This window comes from Xenopus tropicalis, chromosome 1 (genome assembly GCF_000004195.4).
Source record: "Xenopus tropicalis strain Nigerian chromosome 1, UCB_Xtro_10.0, whole genome shotgun sequence".
In the NCBI taxonomy this organism is placed as follows: Eukaryota; Metazoa; Chordata; class Amphibia; order Anura; family Pipidae; genus Xenopus; species Xenopus tropicalis.
In genome coordinates, this window is record NC_030677.2 from 146,949,392 (window position 1) to 146,965,623 (window position 16,232).

Here is a 16,232-nt window from a genome sequence, read left to right on the forward strand (position 1 = left end):
CTCTTCAGACAATTACATCAATCACTGTGTCATCCTTCCTTTGTCACAGCTGTGGATGGAAAGCAAAAGCCATTTGTCTGAATGTCATTCAAGGTTGTGGAAAGTATGTATGTACATAATGTGTGTGTGTATATCTATATACATATATAAATATATATATATATACATAAAAACAGTCACTCTATTTATCACTCAATTACATATTTATAAAGACATATAAATGATTTATGCTTATAAATATTAACATAATGCTGTCATATATATCTGTCCTTTCTGCCGCTCACCAGTATTTGGTCTCAATGCTTCAGTACACTCGGGTTTGTCACAGTAGCAAATCATTAATATTTGCCACACTAGCCTGTACCCTATTGTAGTGCTTCCACTTTTAACCAGTTAACAACATAAGCTGAGCTATTTACTTTTGATAGCTCAGAACGGGACACCGGAAGATTGTAATAACTGTAGTAACAGCAATGAGAAGAACAAATAACTGATAAGCCAGTAGAGAGTAGAGAGTCAGTAGAGAGTAACAATGAACAAGTCATGACACACACTGAAATAGTATCAGGAGGGGAAGTGCTACAAATGATCATACTGTCCTCGCAGGAAGCAAGAGTTGTAAAAAGCTCAGGGGCAGCCAATTTAGGAAGATGGGGAGTCGTTAGTTAAGGCAACAAACACAGACAGGAGATGTCTAAAGCAGTCTGGCAGCAGATGGACTGAACGCACAGGCTGGCAACTGAGTCCCGGGGTCAATTACAGAGGTTTGGGAGATATGGTAAAGGAATGGCTGGGGTTACATTTGATGGATGGGTACCATTTCACACTCTTTTAAATACCAGAATAGACACCAACATATAAAAGGGATCTCATGGTGCAAGGATAATTGGTAAAGACTTTAGCTGGGATACAGAATTGCAGCTGGTGGCTAGAAATAACAGGGCAACATGCATACTAGTGATCTTCTCCTGAATTCATTACACTAACAACAGAGTTGGAGCTACCTTTCCCATGCCAATATATCCTTACACTAGCAAACTAATCTTATTATTCATTCCCCTTATTACACATTACCTTACAAACCACAACATATTCAGAGAAGGGGATTATCCAAGAAGTTCTGACATTTTAGGGACATTTATTGGCATGTATTTTGATTACCAGTATGTAGATCCCTATGAGTCCTGTAGCGGGTTGGGTACCTGTGGGTTACTAACAAAAAAAGTGGGTACCCTGCGGGCTGCAGGTAGAATTTTCAAATGCGGGTATATATATCTATACCTGCATTTTATATTATCTATATTTCTTATCTTATATTATATTATCACTTTAATAGTTTTTAAACATTTTTTTCTTCCCCAGCCCGCTTCTCATGATGTAATTTCCAGTCTGCAGCAACAGCATATCCCGTTTAATGGTGATCAGTGGGTCAGGCTGCAGATAAGGTAGTTGCAGGTCAAGTTGCAGGTTCCAATGTAGGTTCCAGGTCCCTGTTGAGTCTGGGTTTCAAAAATTGACTCCACGCAGGTCTCTACCCTATGTAGTAAAGAAAATTGTCAGTTCTTTGGAGGGGGGGTGGGCAGAGGTGGGCCAAGTTGGACGGACGCCCTTGGCCAGGGGTAGGGAACCTATGGCTTGGGAGCCAGATGTGGCTCTTTTGATGGCTGCATCTGGCTCGCTGCCAAATCTTTAATAAAAAAAATACCGGGGGCATGGCCTGTGCTTGGCAGATAGAAGACGTGTTCTAAGCCTTAGAACACGTCTTCTATCTGCCGAACGCAGGCCACGCCCTCCTCCGCATCACATCCGGCATCCTTGGCACCCACCCTCCCTTGCCCCTGTGCTCGGCGCATAGAAGACGTGTTCTAAGCCTTAGAACACGTCTTCTATCCGCCGAGCGCAGGCCATGCCCTCCTCTGCATCGCATCTGCATCCGGCATCCTTGGGAGCCACCCTACCTTGCCCTGCAGCATATTGTATGGCTCTCATGGAGTTACATTTTTAAAAATGTGGTGTTTATGGCTCTCTCAGCCAAAAAGGTTGCCGACCCCTGCCCTAGGCTATCCGACTGGCCACCTCGCCCTCACCACTGCCCCCACACGTGCATGAAGGAATGCACGCAGATGCGGAGATGCTGTAGAGGGGGGAGCGCAGTGCGCAAGGCACGCAGTCGCCGGGCCGGGTAAGATATCCCGGACTAGGGGTTGGCACAGAGATACCTGCCTAGTGCCCTCTCACTGTTGTGCCCTAGGCAGATGCCTCTTCTGCCTACCCCTAGTTCTGGCCCTGGGGGTGAGTTTTATAGCCAGTTATAAGGCACACGCAAAGTCCTTGTAGATAGTGACCAATCTGGAATCAGCCTCAGTACCCCAGTGCTGCAAGCCTGAATTGCTACCCGGCGAGGCACTGTGCTGCCCTACAAGTGTTACATTTTAAACGGTTTGACTGTGAATTGTTTTATTTAACATTCTAATATTCAGGATTCCATATACCCTCTTGCTGCCCTAGGCTGCTTTTGTTTCATTGCTGCTTTTGTCTAACACATTTCAGTTTGGCACTACCCATAAATATCTGACCCCTAGTCAACAGTCATTGTGACCTTTCCACTAATTTGACTCTCTGTATCCTGTGCAAATGTTGTGTAAACAGGACATTGTATAATATATGATGACCAGAAAAACTGTTATTACTATAGGAAAACAATAATGCAATAATATTGCCAGAACCTTTAAAATGAAATTCCAAACTGACTGAAATTAAGGCTACAGAAAAAAAGAAATAGTTTGCTCATGGATGGATTTAAATAAATGATGTCATATATAACCTCAAGATGCAAATCTGTACTGATAAGGAACAAACTGTGTGCATATAAAAGAAGCATCTCCATGTGATGCAGCTTATTGGCAGAGCTGGGACTTTTTCCCCTCAGGTCATTGGTTATTTTCTGGGACATATGGGCCGACAAAGCTGAGTGAGCTGCAACATAAGGGGAGAAAAACTAAAATAAATATGTATAATTGTTTTCATTCCTGCTTCCATAGTCTTCTGTTACTGCACCCACTTTTGCCCTCATATGTAATAAAAGGCACTAAATTTGCCAAGTGGCAGTAACCCATAGCAACCAATAAGATGTTAGCGTTTAAACAAGTGACCAGTAAATACTGCCTGCTGATTGGTTGCTATAGGTTACTGCATCTGGGCAAACTTAGGCATCTGTTTACTAAGGTGTGACAGCTAAGACAGCGACAATGAAAAAACACAAGAGCAGGTTTACTAAAGTGCGGTACTTGTGTATCAATAATGTATTATTTTTGAATTAAGAATAATTAATATAATGGGAAAATAATTGATTCCTGAAATTACTTTATGGACCATAAGTATTAATAATAATAATAATAATAATAATAATAATTAATAATACATTATTTTATTTAAACTATTAATTCATGTGGCGAAAAAAAAATCTGCAAGATTTATAGCAGATTATGCAGTTAATGTAAATGAGCACCAAAAAGGTCCCAACTTGCCTGAAATAACGCAGAAACAAACTGCTACATTTTCGTAAATATGGCCGCTTATCACAAGACAAATCTGTCTTATCGCACTTTACTATACGCGGGAGCGGAATTAATTTTGTAGCAAAAATATTCGCAGCATTAATAGGTGATGGTTTATAGACAATTTGTACAAACAGACACCTTAGTGTGTTTTATTAAATAGCCCGATTGGTTTTTGACTGAATGAACTAAGGAGCAAGTAAAGGGCCTATACTTTTAAACTGTGACTGCAGGCTGAAATGCATGGAAACCAGTACCCTTAACTGTTATAAAGACGTTCTTGGTTTTTAAACTATAATTCATGCCTTTTAAGAAGGACAGAATGTTTATGCTTTGGTAATCAAGATAGAAATAAGTTGGCTACATATTTTGATGACTCTGAACAAGAAAGCCTTTGTTAAAGTGCTATTATAAGAACTTGGGCACTTATTTTATATAAATTAAGGACACTGCAAAATGTATTATAAGGAAGGGGTTCTATACCAAATAGAGAAGTAGGTCCTGTACATACAGCAATAAACTGACATGGCTAATGATTTACAACCAACACATTAGTTATGGATCTGCACGTTGTGTGTTAGGCTTAGGCACATTTCTTCCCTCTGTCTAAATTATAAAGTACCAACTATTCCAGTGGGGGATTCAGGTCAGCTTGGTCCAGTCATGAAAAACTCACTGCAATTTCTGTGCCACATGGAACAGCTGATTGGCTGCAGTTGTATTAAAAAGATGTTATGAGCATCAATCATTTACTATAAAAATAACCTGGTAAAGATCTTACAATGATTTCATAATCATTATTAGGGTGTTTGTGTGGAAACTGAAGAAAGAAAAATTAAAAGATGAATATATAAAGAAGGGAAGGAAAGATAAAAAGCCAGCAAAGCAATGGAAATCTAGGATTATTGCTTGTTGCAGTCTGTACAAAGGCACTCACGCACATCTTCTATGTGTTGAGCTGCACAGTTTAACATATATCATTTTAAATTATAGAACAAATTTACCAACACAGGTTCTACTAATTCATAGCATTTAACTAACAATTATTTTTGATTGGTCTGCTTAAAGCTAGAAAATCAAAGCCAAAATCCGATTGGTTTCTAAAAGAAAACTGCATAGTAACAAATTACCAGCTATGTGCCAATCATTCCACAAAAATTCACACTCAGCTGATCCAGAAGTTGTTCGGAATAAATGTTACAAAAAGGTAAAGTTCACCACTAAGAGACTGTGACCAAAAAATTCATATAGACCAGTACTGTCCAACTTCTGTGGTACCAAGGGCCGGAGTTATTCTGGCCTACATGGTGGAGGGCTGATAATGGGCAGAGGATCTCTAGTCTTTGTCTATGTGAACAGTATAAGTAGTCATATTCCAGTTGTAATCATGTGGGGGGGGGATTTAGCTGCATCAGTGCTCAAACATAAAATATCAACAATGTATAATGTACTCACTACAAAGAAAGAGACACATTTTTATGAATCTGTTTACTGTGGTTGCAAATACTCAAATATTCAATGGAGTAGATCCCTCTTGTCTTCTGTTCTGCTGAGATGAAAACTGTTATATTTCCATTTATCATTTTACACTACAGAAGAATTCCTAATTGTGTTTGAAATTTAAATTAGCTGTGATTTTGTGTTTTATAGCTACATTAGCAAACATCATATTTAGCAATTCAGAGAATACTATTTGGCTAAATGAAAAAAAGTTCCAGTCAGGTTATATCAGCTTGCACAGAGGAATGTTTCCCTGCTACTCATTACGGAATTTTTCCTTTACGTGATGTGGTCCCTGATCTAATTACAAAGGAAAATGAAGCAAAAATCAGGCAGAATTATAGGACTAATATTATATTTACCAGTGCTGTGGAGATCTGTAGGTACAGCAGCCTTTGATCTAATTCTGATTTAAAAATGTGAATTTTGATACTTAAGGGGGCATTTACTAATGCTCTGATTTTTCGGTTTGTGTTTTTTTAAAGCCCAAAATCCCGTTTTGTCGCTGAAATTTTTTGTGATTTATCATGCGACAAAAAGATGACAATTTCGAATGCTAAATTATGCCAGTTAACACCTGTCGCGATCATGTAGAAGTCAATGGCAGGTGTCCCTTTTGCACAAGATCTTTCTTTGCTTTGTGGTTTTAAAGGTTTTTGGGTTTTTTAAGGCTGGCAATAATCAGTCTTGGAACTTATGAATCAGTGTGCCGCAAACATTGTGAATTACCTGCCTGTTTCTGCCCATGTGTAACCCTCTCATTTAGGTTGAAAGTTCTTACCAACATTTTTTGCACACTGCCTTCTTTGCTGTTATCTCAAAGCTGGAGGTTTTGGTCAAAGAGCAAAGACACAAAGAAGGATCTGAGGGCAAAGTGCAATATTCAGAAACAAATCCCCATGCTTTTTACTTGTTTTAGCAATTTGTCCGTGTGCTTGCAGTCATAAAGGAGCCTTCACCTGTGTCTGGTGTGAATGTGATAGGGAAGTAGTAGAACAGGGACCAAATGATGAACGATGAACAATCTCTGCAAAGCATGTCAGCACTATATAAATAAAGGTTGATGCCAACGATCAACATAACACTGTTTATGTTTTCTTAATAAAATATTAGATGGAAATAATAAAAGGTGATAGTATGTGAAGTGTATGAGGTAGTAAAGCAATCACTATGATTAGTATATTGGTATTTAGAGCTAAATGTTGTCTCTCCAATGTGCATTAATGAGGGTGCTCTGCTTCTTTAAGGAATATGAGACTTGCCTGAGCTAGGAAGGGGCAGAAAGGAAATTTAGGGGATTGTTGGCACAGGATAGAAATTTGTAGAAGGTGGTCGCTATGGGTGGAAGTAAGGTAAGGATAGAGAGAGGGGTATTATCAAAGGGATAGGAAGTTTTTTTTAGCTGTGTGGCAACCAAGGAACATCATGCTACTTGCCCTACTTTAAGGTTGGGGTGCATGGGAAGTGTCTGAGGAATTTGGGTTTTCCTGTGACAGTTTGTGGAGGAGCACTTGCCAGGCTTGTAGAGCTAGGCCCCAGTGTTTGGCACACAGGTGTCAATGGTGGGTGTGATTGGAAATGTGTCCCTGGAGGATGATGTAATGGTTTTTATTCTTTCACTTCCATACCTAACAATATGGTGGTAGATGGGCAGCATGGCAGGCGAGCTGGTAGACTTGGTTTAGCATTTAGATTTAGTTGGCAAGCATTTTAATGTGTAATGTGTAATATTGCACTTAGGTTGCACTTTTACTTATGGCAAATATATGTGTTTATCTTGTCTTTTAATAAAAGATGTGGCCTGTTACATCCTAACCAGGGCATCATTATTGTCTTCCTGGGAAAAGTGTTTGAAGTAAGGCAGAGAAACTGGCAGTGGCAGAATTATGTGTGGAGGTCTGCCAGATTGATACAACACAGTCATGCTGAAATTATTTTGACAAGCGCCGCATTCTGTTTAGCCGCAAGCAGGGATGCATTAGGTCAATTTGCAGGACCCTGCACGCTGTACCATTCCTTACCTAGAACCCTTGCATGTACCTGAATGCTTAGATGGTCTCTATTTGCATTAAGTCAGTGATAGACAAGATGTGACCTAAATACAGGAAAATACAGGAATACACAAATTCAGCTTCAAAAATCATTTCTGAAATGTAGGGACTGTGTTGTTAGCATGTCCAAACATAGTCAATGTTGCCCGATTTCTCAGTTAATTGAAGTTTTTCAGTCTAAACCAACACAAGCATGAGACAAACAAGAAAACTATCCTCTCTTAAGTGTCTTCTAGGAAAACCCTCAGGATTAATTAAAACTGAGCTCTGGCACGAGGCTGACGATTATGGGAAAACATCTCTGCAGCCATTCCTGTAAATCTCGGCACTTCTTAACGAATGTCTCAGAATACTTTAATTCAGCGGTTTTTCACAAAATAATTTAACGGCACGTGTAATAGCACCATAAAACTCTATTATAACTTCAGGACACTGGACGCAGCGAGCAGGGGGCAAAGCTTTTTACGTTGGAGACACAGTAGCCGTGTGCACATTTCTGCATTTTAATGGGCAGATTTATGCTGGTTGTGACTGGTTTTTGTGCTAATAGATACATTGCCGGTTAGAGGCATTTTAAATCATTAAGCAGTTGGTTTCAAATGGTTTTGCGCACATTTCCTTGGAATTCAAATATCCCAGCCAGGGAGGGTTAAGGGGACCATTCAGCCAAGGAAGGTTAAGGGAACCATTCAGCTAGGGAAGGTTAAGGGAACCATTCAGCCAGGGAAGGTTAAGGGAACCATTCAGCCAGGGCAGGTTAAGGGAACCATTCAGCCAGGGAAGGTTAAGGGAACCATTCAGCCAGGGAAGGTTAAGGGAACCATTCAGCCAGGGAAGGTTAAGGGAACCATTCAGCCAGGGCAGGTTAAGGGAACCATTCAGCCAGGGCAGGTTAAGGGAACCATTCAGCCAGGGCAGGTTAAGGGAACCATTCAGCCAGGGAAGGTTAAGGGAACCATTCAGCCAGGGAAGGTTAAGGGAACCATTCAGCCAGGGAAGGTTAAGGGAACCATTGAAACCATAAGCAAAGAGATCATTGACATACATTAAAAATGCAGTGAGCAATTTTGAGAAAAATGGCCATGTTTTTTTCCCATAATGCAGCAGTTTTTCCCAGCATTCCAGCATCATTGTGGTGACAAGGTGGCGATTTGCTTGGTGCAATTGCGCTGCACCTATTGCAATTGAGGCAATTCACCAAAATGAAAGCAACTGGGTACACACTGTATTACAATTAGTATGCAATTGTGCAGAAGTCCACATGGCGTGGCTTCTACACCTAATTCTTAAGGTGCACATATGATGGACCTGTTAATGCTAAGCGCAAAGTGAATACTGGAGCAACAACCTTGTAAGGAGGTGGCAGTAGCTCCAGGGTTCTCCTGTGTCAATAGGCGCAATAGTGCTTGGTTTGGAACATAAGGCAAGAAATATTGAGCAGAACCAAGTGCAACTATATGGAAGTGTAAGCAGTGCATTTTTGATTAAAAGTGGTATTACATGCAACTGACTGCAGGGAAATTGGAATGTGGTCCAAGCTCTTCTTATCTATCCCAGATACCCATGCCTCACTATCACTGTTTCTTAATCCCATGTCCTCTAATTACATGTATCACTGCCTCCAAACAGGAGATGCTGCATTTCGCACTGCAGTTTTTAGGCATGGTTTACTCTGCTTCAAACACCTACTATTTTCAGTGTAGGGATATATACTATGTATAGATGAACTTCATGACAGCAGAGCTCTTGCTATTAGGTTGTGACTAGAGTGTGGAACATTTCTATGATACAAATTTAAAACATTGAACTTTTCTTCTCTGCCAAAAAGAAGTAATATAATAAAGGTCAGAAGTCTGTATCACGTCTTGTATCCCATAACAATCATAAATATTGCCTGTTTTTAAAGTGAAGCTATCATCACAAAATTTCCATTTCAGAAGCTTTTATAGTGCTTTGCAGTTTTCTGTTTCTTGAATACATCCTTGCCCATTATTTTTGCCCAAAAATGCTCTGGGCGAATTCATGAATGAGTCCACTATTTTCAGATTCAGCCGAACCCTGAATCGTTGATGAAAGATTCAGCCAAATACCAAACTGAAGGGTTAAAGAGAACTGTGCGCTATGTGCACAGTGAAAATATTTCAACATCCGTGTTTACGTGACAAAAAGTCACGTGATTTTAAGGATTTAGATTTGGTTCGGCAAAGAGCATGGATTTGGACGAATCCAAATACTGCTGAAAAAGACCGAATCTTGGCTGAATCCCAATCCGAATACTATATTTGGTGCATCCCTACCCAGAGCATATGATTAGAGTATAGATTAGAACGCTCAGTGACCATTGTGACTTTTGGCTGCAATAAGGTTAGCTAGGATCTCAGTCAAAGAGCATAGAGCAACAATGAAGAGAGCCTCATATGTACTAGGCAGGATACGCAAAGTCACTATAAGTTTTCCAGACAAAATATTTATTCCCATATTCCCAACACTTTTCTAATGTTATATTTTTATCTTATTTTATGAAATCAGGACAGGATTCTCTTTGGAGCGCAAAGATCTGCTGCGTGCACGTGGACCAAGTGGTGCCTATGTTAGATCTAAGAGGGGCAGGCAATGGCAGGCATTTAGGCGCCCCAGCAATCACTACATATCTTCCCCTAATTTGAACATAATTTACACACGCTTGTTAAGGAGTGTCAAGAGGAGCAGTTGCATCTGGACCCTGTCCTTTCTACCTTAAAGCAGGTGTTAAGGACAGGGCTGAGCAGAGCCTCCTGGTGCTGCTATCTGCTCCAGATTTTGGGTCTGGTGCTCAGTGCAGAGACAAGTATGCGCAAAGTCACACTTTTGCGCCCCCTACAACACTCTGCAAAATCATTGTTACTTCAATGGGGCTACAAATAATATTGATATGATAATTTAGGTTGTTAACTGAAGCCACTCTTTTACATTCATCCATACAGGAGAATGAAGAACCCAATCCAGAAGTAATTAATGTCAGTCAGGCCTGAACAGAAATTAAAAACCAAAGCAGTTTACCACAAATGGTAACTTTCCATTCTCTCTGGGATTAAGCCATTGAAACAGTTAGCTGGCATCCAGAGTAATCAGGAATTGGAAGTGCATTGTTGTGTCTATCCATTTGTACACAGCAGCAAGATACCCTCAGGCTGTCTCCCTTACTAACATGAGAAAGCATCAGTCGTGAGTCAGAATGAATCAGGCAGCAGGAGAGAACGTCCTTAGCTAAGAGCCAGCTCCGTCTCCTGTAGCATTAAAGCGACTATTGACTCAAAACGCTAGCGAAAGTCACTAGCAATTTCATTAAGGTGAATGATTTTTGACTGGCCGGTATCTAACAGATGCAGAGAGAATGCTAATGCTCAGAAGGGGACTGTTAGAAAGTGTTGTGAACACACTTTGGGAATATGGATTAAAGGGAAGCTGATAGGGAGCTCAGATGCAAAGTACCATTTTGAGCTGAAAGCAGCTTTGCACATTTGTTTTGCTCAAAATTGCTGGCTTGAAGTGACTAAGCTTTCAGCATTGAGAAATGCATGTTAATGCCAGTGGAACTAGCCAGAAACAAGGGGAGCTGTGATTATACAGTAGAATTCTCTTTTATAGACATATAAATATGCCATCAAGTAAGTACAATCCCAATATAAAAGGCTTGACTACATTAATGAGCATTAGGGCAGTGCACAACTTCTTTATTTTTTATGCTGTATATCGTTTTAGAATGTATTTAGCTGAGGGAGCTTACCTGCTCACTTTATTACTGGTAAACCTGGAAACCTTCTGTAGTGATACTATAAGAGACTGAGAAACCTGGGGCAGAGTTGCACAGAGCAAACGTTATCTCTTGTATCGTTTTTTTCTGTATTTAAATCAGTATGTTTAGTGTATACACCCATTTGTTGTACAGCGCTGTAGAATATATAAATCTCTATAAGTACATGTTAATAATATCAATAATGATAATAATGCCTCCACCCATGTTACTATGGCCACGTCTGGAAAAAATAGTATGATGTTTACTGGCTTAGCACAGTGCTGTCCAACTGGCGGCCTGTGGCCCCCCTTGTGTGCCCCCCCCTTTCTGCCTGGTTGCTGTGATTGCTTGCCTTTGTGTAAAATTCAAATTGTATTAGTACTGAGAATTACTGCCCCCCCTTACATTGTTCACACCTCAGATTCAGGCTGTAAACCCCTGTATTGTCCACACCTGTAAGCCCATGCATTATCCACACTTATAAGCCCCTGTATTTTTCACACCTGTCAGACCATATATTACTAACACCAGTAAGCCCCTTTATTTTTCATACATGTAAGCCCTGCATTGTTTACACTTGTAACACCATGTATTACTCACACCTGTAAGACCTTGTATTGTTCAAACCTGTAAGACCTCAGACTGTAGGCTCCCATATTGTTCACCTGTTCACACCTCAGACAGACTGTAGTAGGAGCAGTGCTGGCATTGTGTGTACTGCAATATAAACTAGTCATCTTGAGTGACAGACATGACAGGTTTCCCCGTCTCCTTCCCTACTTTGTCATGCCTGTGTGTGCCATACTTTGCCTGCCCTATGCTGCCTGTGGGAAGTTAACCTGGCAGGGGTTTGTTCTGAGATTTAAGTTAGCATTTGTAAAAAGTTGTTAGGGGGTCTCTGAGGTGATTAAGTATGTGCTGGGGGTTGCTGTGCTATCCAAAGGGGAGGAGCCATATGGATTTAAGGGTGTGTCTTAATGTGAATTTTCACATATGAGTGATGGGTGATATTACTGCAGTGAGCACCAATCATTTGTTTTTTTTTTTCTTTTTTTTGGTGCGCTACCACCATTAATGTGGGTATGGTCTTAAAACTCCTGTGATAATATGGGGTTTGAAGTGGGTGCGGCTTCCATTATTGTCCGTCCACCACGTAGGCCAGAACAATTTGGGCCCTTGGTACCACAGAAGTTGGACAGCACTGGAATAGCATAATTTTTTTTGGCCTGGATGGTAAAATATTGTCTAGGTAGCAATCCTAATCACTGAGAAACCTGGTGCACCTAATGGGTCCCAAGGGATACTCCACAAGTAATAATAAAGGCTACTAATACAATGTACTTACTACTGGGGATGATGCAGGGTCTTACTTAACTAACACATAAATTAACAACCTTTGCCTCTGGTAGCAAGTACAAATAGTACAAATAGAACACTTGGTCACATATATGACAGATGTTGCCATAACCTTCCCAGTGACCAGAAGCCTCCCTCTCCAGAACACATACTGTACAGAGGCACTTGATCAGGTAATTCCTGCATCAATCTCACAGCTGTCACTCTCGGTAAAAGACCATCTTGGTAGGTTTGATTACAGGATATTAGGCAACAAGGATATTAGCACTACAAGTTAATATCCTGAAGTGTAAGTTGGAGCGAGCAGAATGTAATGTGAGTGTCAGAGTAATAGATTAAAACAGCCAGATACTGCCAGATTACTAGTAGAGAGTATTAAGATATTGGCACTGTCAGCAAAATTTTAAATTTCACATAAAGTTTCAGTAATGGCATAAGTGTGCATTAAAGGGTAGAAAAAACAGATCTGTATTTACACTGAAACCATATGGTGTCCCTACATATTCTATTTATAGAGATTTGCACTTGCCCTATATTAATAAAGCTAAACAAGCAAGCAGGGAACCAATCCAGCAGGTACTATAAGTTCAGTTTATTTACTGAATAGTGATGAGCAAATCTGTTCCGCTTTGCTTCGTCTGAAAATTCAGCAAAAAAAACCACAAAATGGCGCATAATGGTGCACGATTTTTTTTGCGAAAATTTGCTCCCGTTTCACGAAACGCCAATGGCAAAACATGGAAATTTGCTGCGAATCCATGCCTGCAGAAATACTTCGCTCATCACTATTACTGAAGTGATGTAACTTGGAAAGTTGTGAGCACCCTTATGTGTATCAGCTCAGGGCTATTAACTTGTTTGTTGTGTTTATGGATCTGTCAGGGCCGGAACTAGGGGTAGACAGAAGAGGCAGCTGCCTAGGGCGCAACGATTGGGGGCGCCAGGCAGGAGCCTCTCCTGCCTACCCCTAGACCTCCTCCTTCGTCATTGCCCCGACGCTTGTAATTAGCAGTGGGGGCAATGACCAATTGCATCGCACCCCCCCGAACTGCGCATGCACACCAAAGCACAGGGGGGGGGGGCCTGTGGTGTTGCCCCTGGCCCACCCCTGGGATCTGTAATAACTACTACTATAATAAAGGCACCTCATAGCAGATGTACAGGGTGATCAGTCCGGATAATGTGATATACAAAAGATTCATTTTTAAATCCAGAAATAAAAGCATACTGGGGCTCATTTATCAATGCATCGCAGCACACAAACCGACGCAATTATGATTATGCGCCATTTTGTGGGCACACGCAATTGCATATGCGTTACATTGCGTCGGTTCATTTATTTTTCCGCCAGTTCTTTTTATGCGCATGTCGCAAATACTGGGCAATAATGTCGCAAACAACTACATGTTTTTTGGGGGTGTGGCTAGGGGCGTATTTTAAGTGCCCAATTTTTGCGAGAGTGCGCCCTTTGCACCTATATATGTGCTATTTGCGCGTATATAGGGGCAGATTTGCACAGGCACGGCTGCATTGAAATCTTTACGCCTGTTCATTTGTGGCGTATTTCTGACTGCGCGTTCTTCAACATTTGCGCTAGTATATTCGCAGATTTGCGCTACAATAAACTAATTTAGGTATGTCATTAATAAAACCATGTTAATGTTAATTTATGATATGTTGATTAGCATTATTAGAAAAATATAATTGTTAATTTGTTTACAATGTGTTAATAACATTTACCCTTTTTTTTAACTTTGTTCTTATCTATAAAGGCAGTTTCCCTTGCTAATGTGATGGAGTCTTTCATATCTTTTTTCCATTTAAACACCAACTGACTAGGTTGTTAAGTTAGGAAGCAAGTAGTTGGTACGGGTTTATAAGAGCATTAGCTTGCACCATCTATGCACACAATTTATGACAAGTTTTGCGTCATCATATGTGCAGTTTTGCGACATTATATGTGCATGTTTGTATAGCGCAGCAGTTTGCGTCAAAACTAGCGCATGAAACTTTAAGCGGCCGAGTTTGCGCTATACTGTTAAATATACTTATGCGCAGGGCAAAAGTTTTTTCTCTGCGACTATTATAGCGCTGCGATGTGTTGGTAAATGAGCCCCACTGTCTCTCCAGGCTTTTGAAGAATTTATCTAAAAACATTAAAAACTTATGACAAATGAACATGATTAAAGGCAACAACTAACAACCAGGCCATCTCCATGCATGTGGCAATTAGAAGCAAAACAAAACTGCAATTACAGCGATACAGCAACAAGCAGGGGGTAATTCCTTTCTTATTAGCAGGTGCAAAAACACGATGTTAGGGCCATCTTATTCTTAGTCTAGTGCCATAACACTGAGCTGATATATTTTTGGCCTCCCTGCCTGCTCACTTCACTGCTATTGTTCTGGTTTAATTTTGCATTAATATGACAATTTGACCTATGAAAGAATATTTTAATAAATATATTTTATAAACAAATATATATGCGTGAATGTATTTATATATATATTTCTATATCATTGTGAAAGAACTGCTGCTCATCCCCCCTCCATGCCGTAGGTACAATACATGTCAACCTTTTGCTTGAACACTACAGGAGCGACTTCACCTCCAAGTGGATAAGAAGTCTTTAAAGGTCGCTCCTAATTGTGGGAGGTAATATTGCTGCAGCCACTCAAGCACTGAGCACATTTATTTTCAATGCTGGCTGCTGTTATTTTTTCCTTTTTTTTTTCTATTTCGGCTGCTGCAATAACCATTTGCATTGTGTTAAGTATTCACAGGCGGGGAGCTTCACAATGAAATGTCATGCAGGGCTGCGCTGTGTTAAAAGAGTTTTCTTTTCTAGAATTATTACTATTGAAATGAACTGAATAAAAAGTGAAAAGCACTTTTAAATCCTACCCATCAAGCGAATTCATTTTGATAGAAATAAAGAAACACTTAGGCTTCTGAATGTGTTTTTAGCAGAGCTGCAGAGCAGTGGAGATTGGGATGAACCTGGGGATAGCCTATTTGCTTAAATATATATGCTTGGTTCCATTAACAGTGCATAGGAACGGATTGGTAACATTATGCACAAGTGGAATCCAAAGTTGGACAAATTATAGGCAGGGAGTAATGAAGGCTCACAGGAGTCTTTACTCCCCTCAAAAATTATTAACTGCTATATAGAATATATGTAAATGATTAAAAGCTTTACTGAAACAGCACATTATTGGCTTCTCTAAACAAAAACATAATCTCCCAAAAGAAGCGGTTATTTAGCATCCAACTGTATAGGGCTCATCTACAAATACAAGTGATAAACACAATACACTATTTACAAAGATACATGCTTCTATATGTACATTTACACATTTTGTGTCTAGCACCAATATGCAGGTTCAGCACCCCGATCGTTGAATTGTGTGCAGATGTGTTCAAGGTGAAAATACAGACCCGTGGACAAATTAGAGCCCAGAATTGACACCCATCTTGAACTTTATTTGCATTTGTATGTAAGCCGTTATAAAATTGTTTTTGAATCATGAATGGACTGTATTATAACTGCACAGCAGTACAGGCAGATGAAATGGTACTCTACTACTGCCCAGCATAGCAGTTATGGCCACATATGAAGGCCAGCAAGTACTTAGGGGAGTGGTAAAATAATTATGCACTTTTTTGTACAGGCATTCTCGCCTTTGCTATTGTGGGAACACAGTAAAACTACCCCTGACACACAAACCGCAACTAAAGAAAGACATTGAGTACAGATATTTTGGTGGTTCAGCATGGCGTCCCTAAACACAGCACAGTGACTTATAACAGAAATTCCCCACAATCACCAGCAGTGACCTTCATTACATATAGGATTACTGTCACAACAATGACTCCCCTCTAATACTTGCATTTGCACACTTGCACAGTAGTGACCACCAGAGCTCACACTGATACATTGGCTGGTTATAATGACTATTGTGAATGCTGTTGGCTGTGGGTCTTCTGCC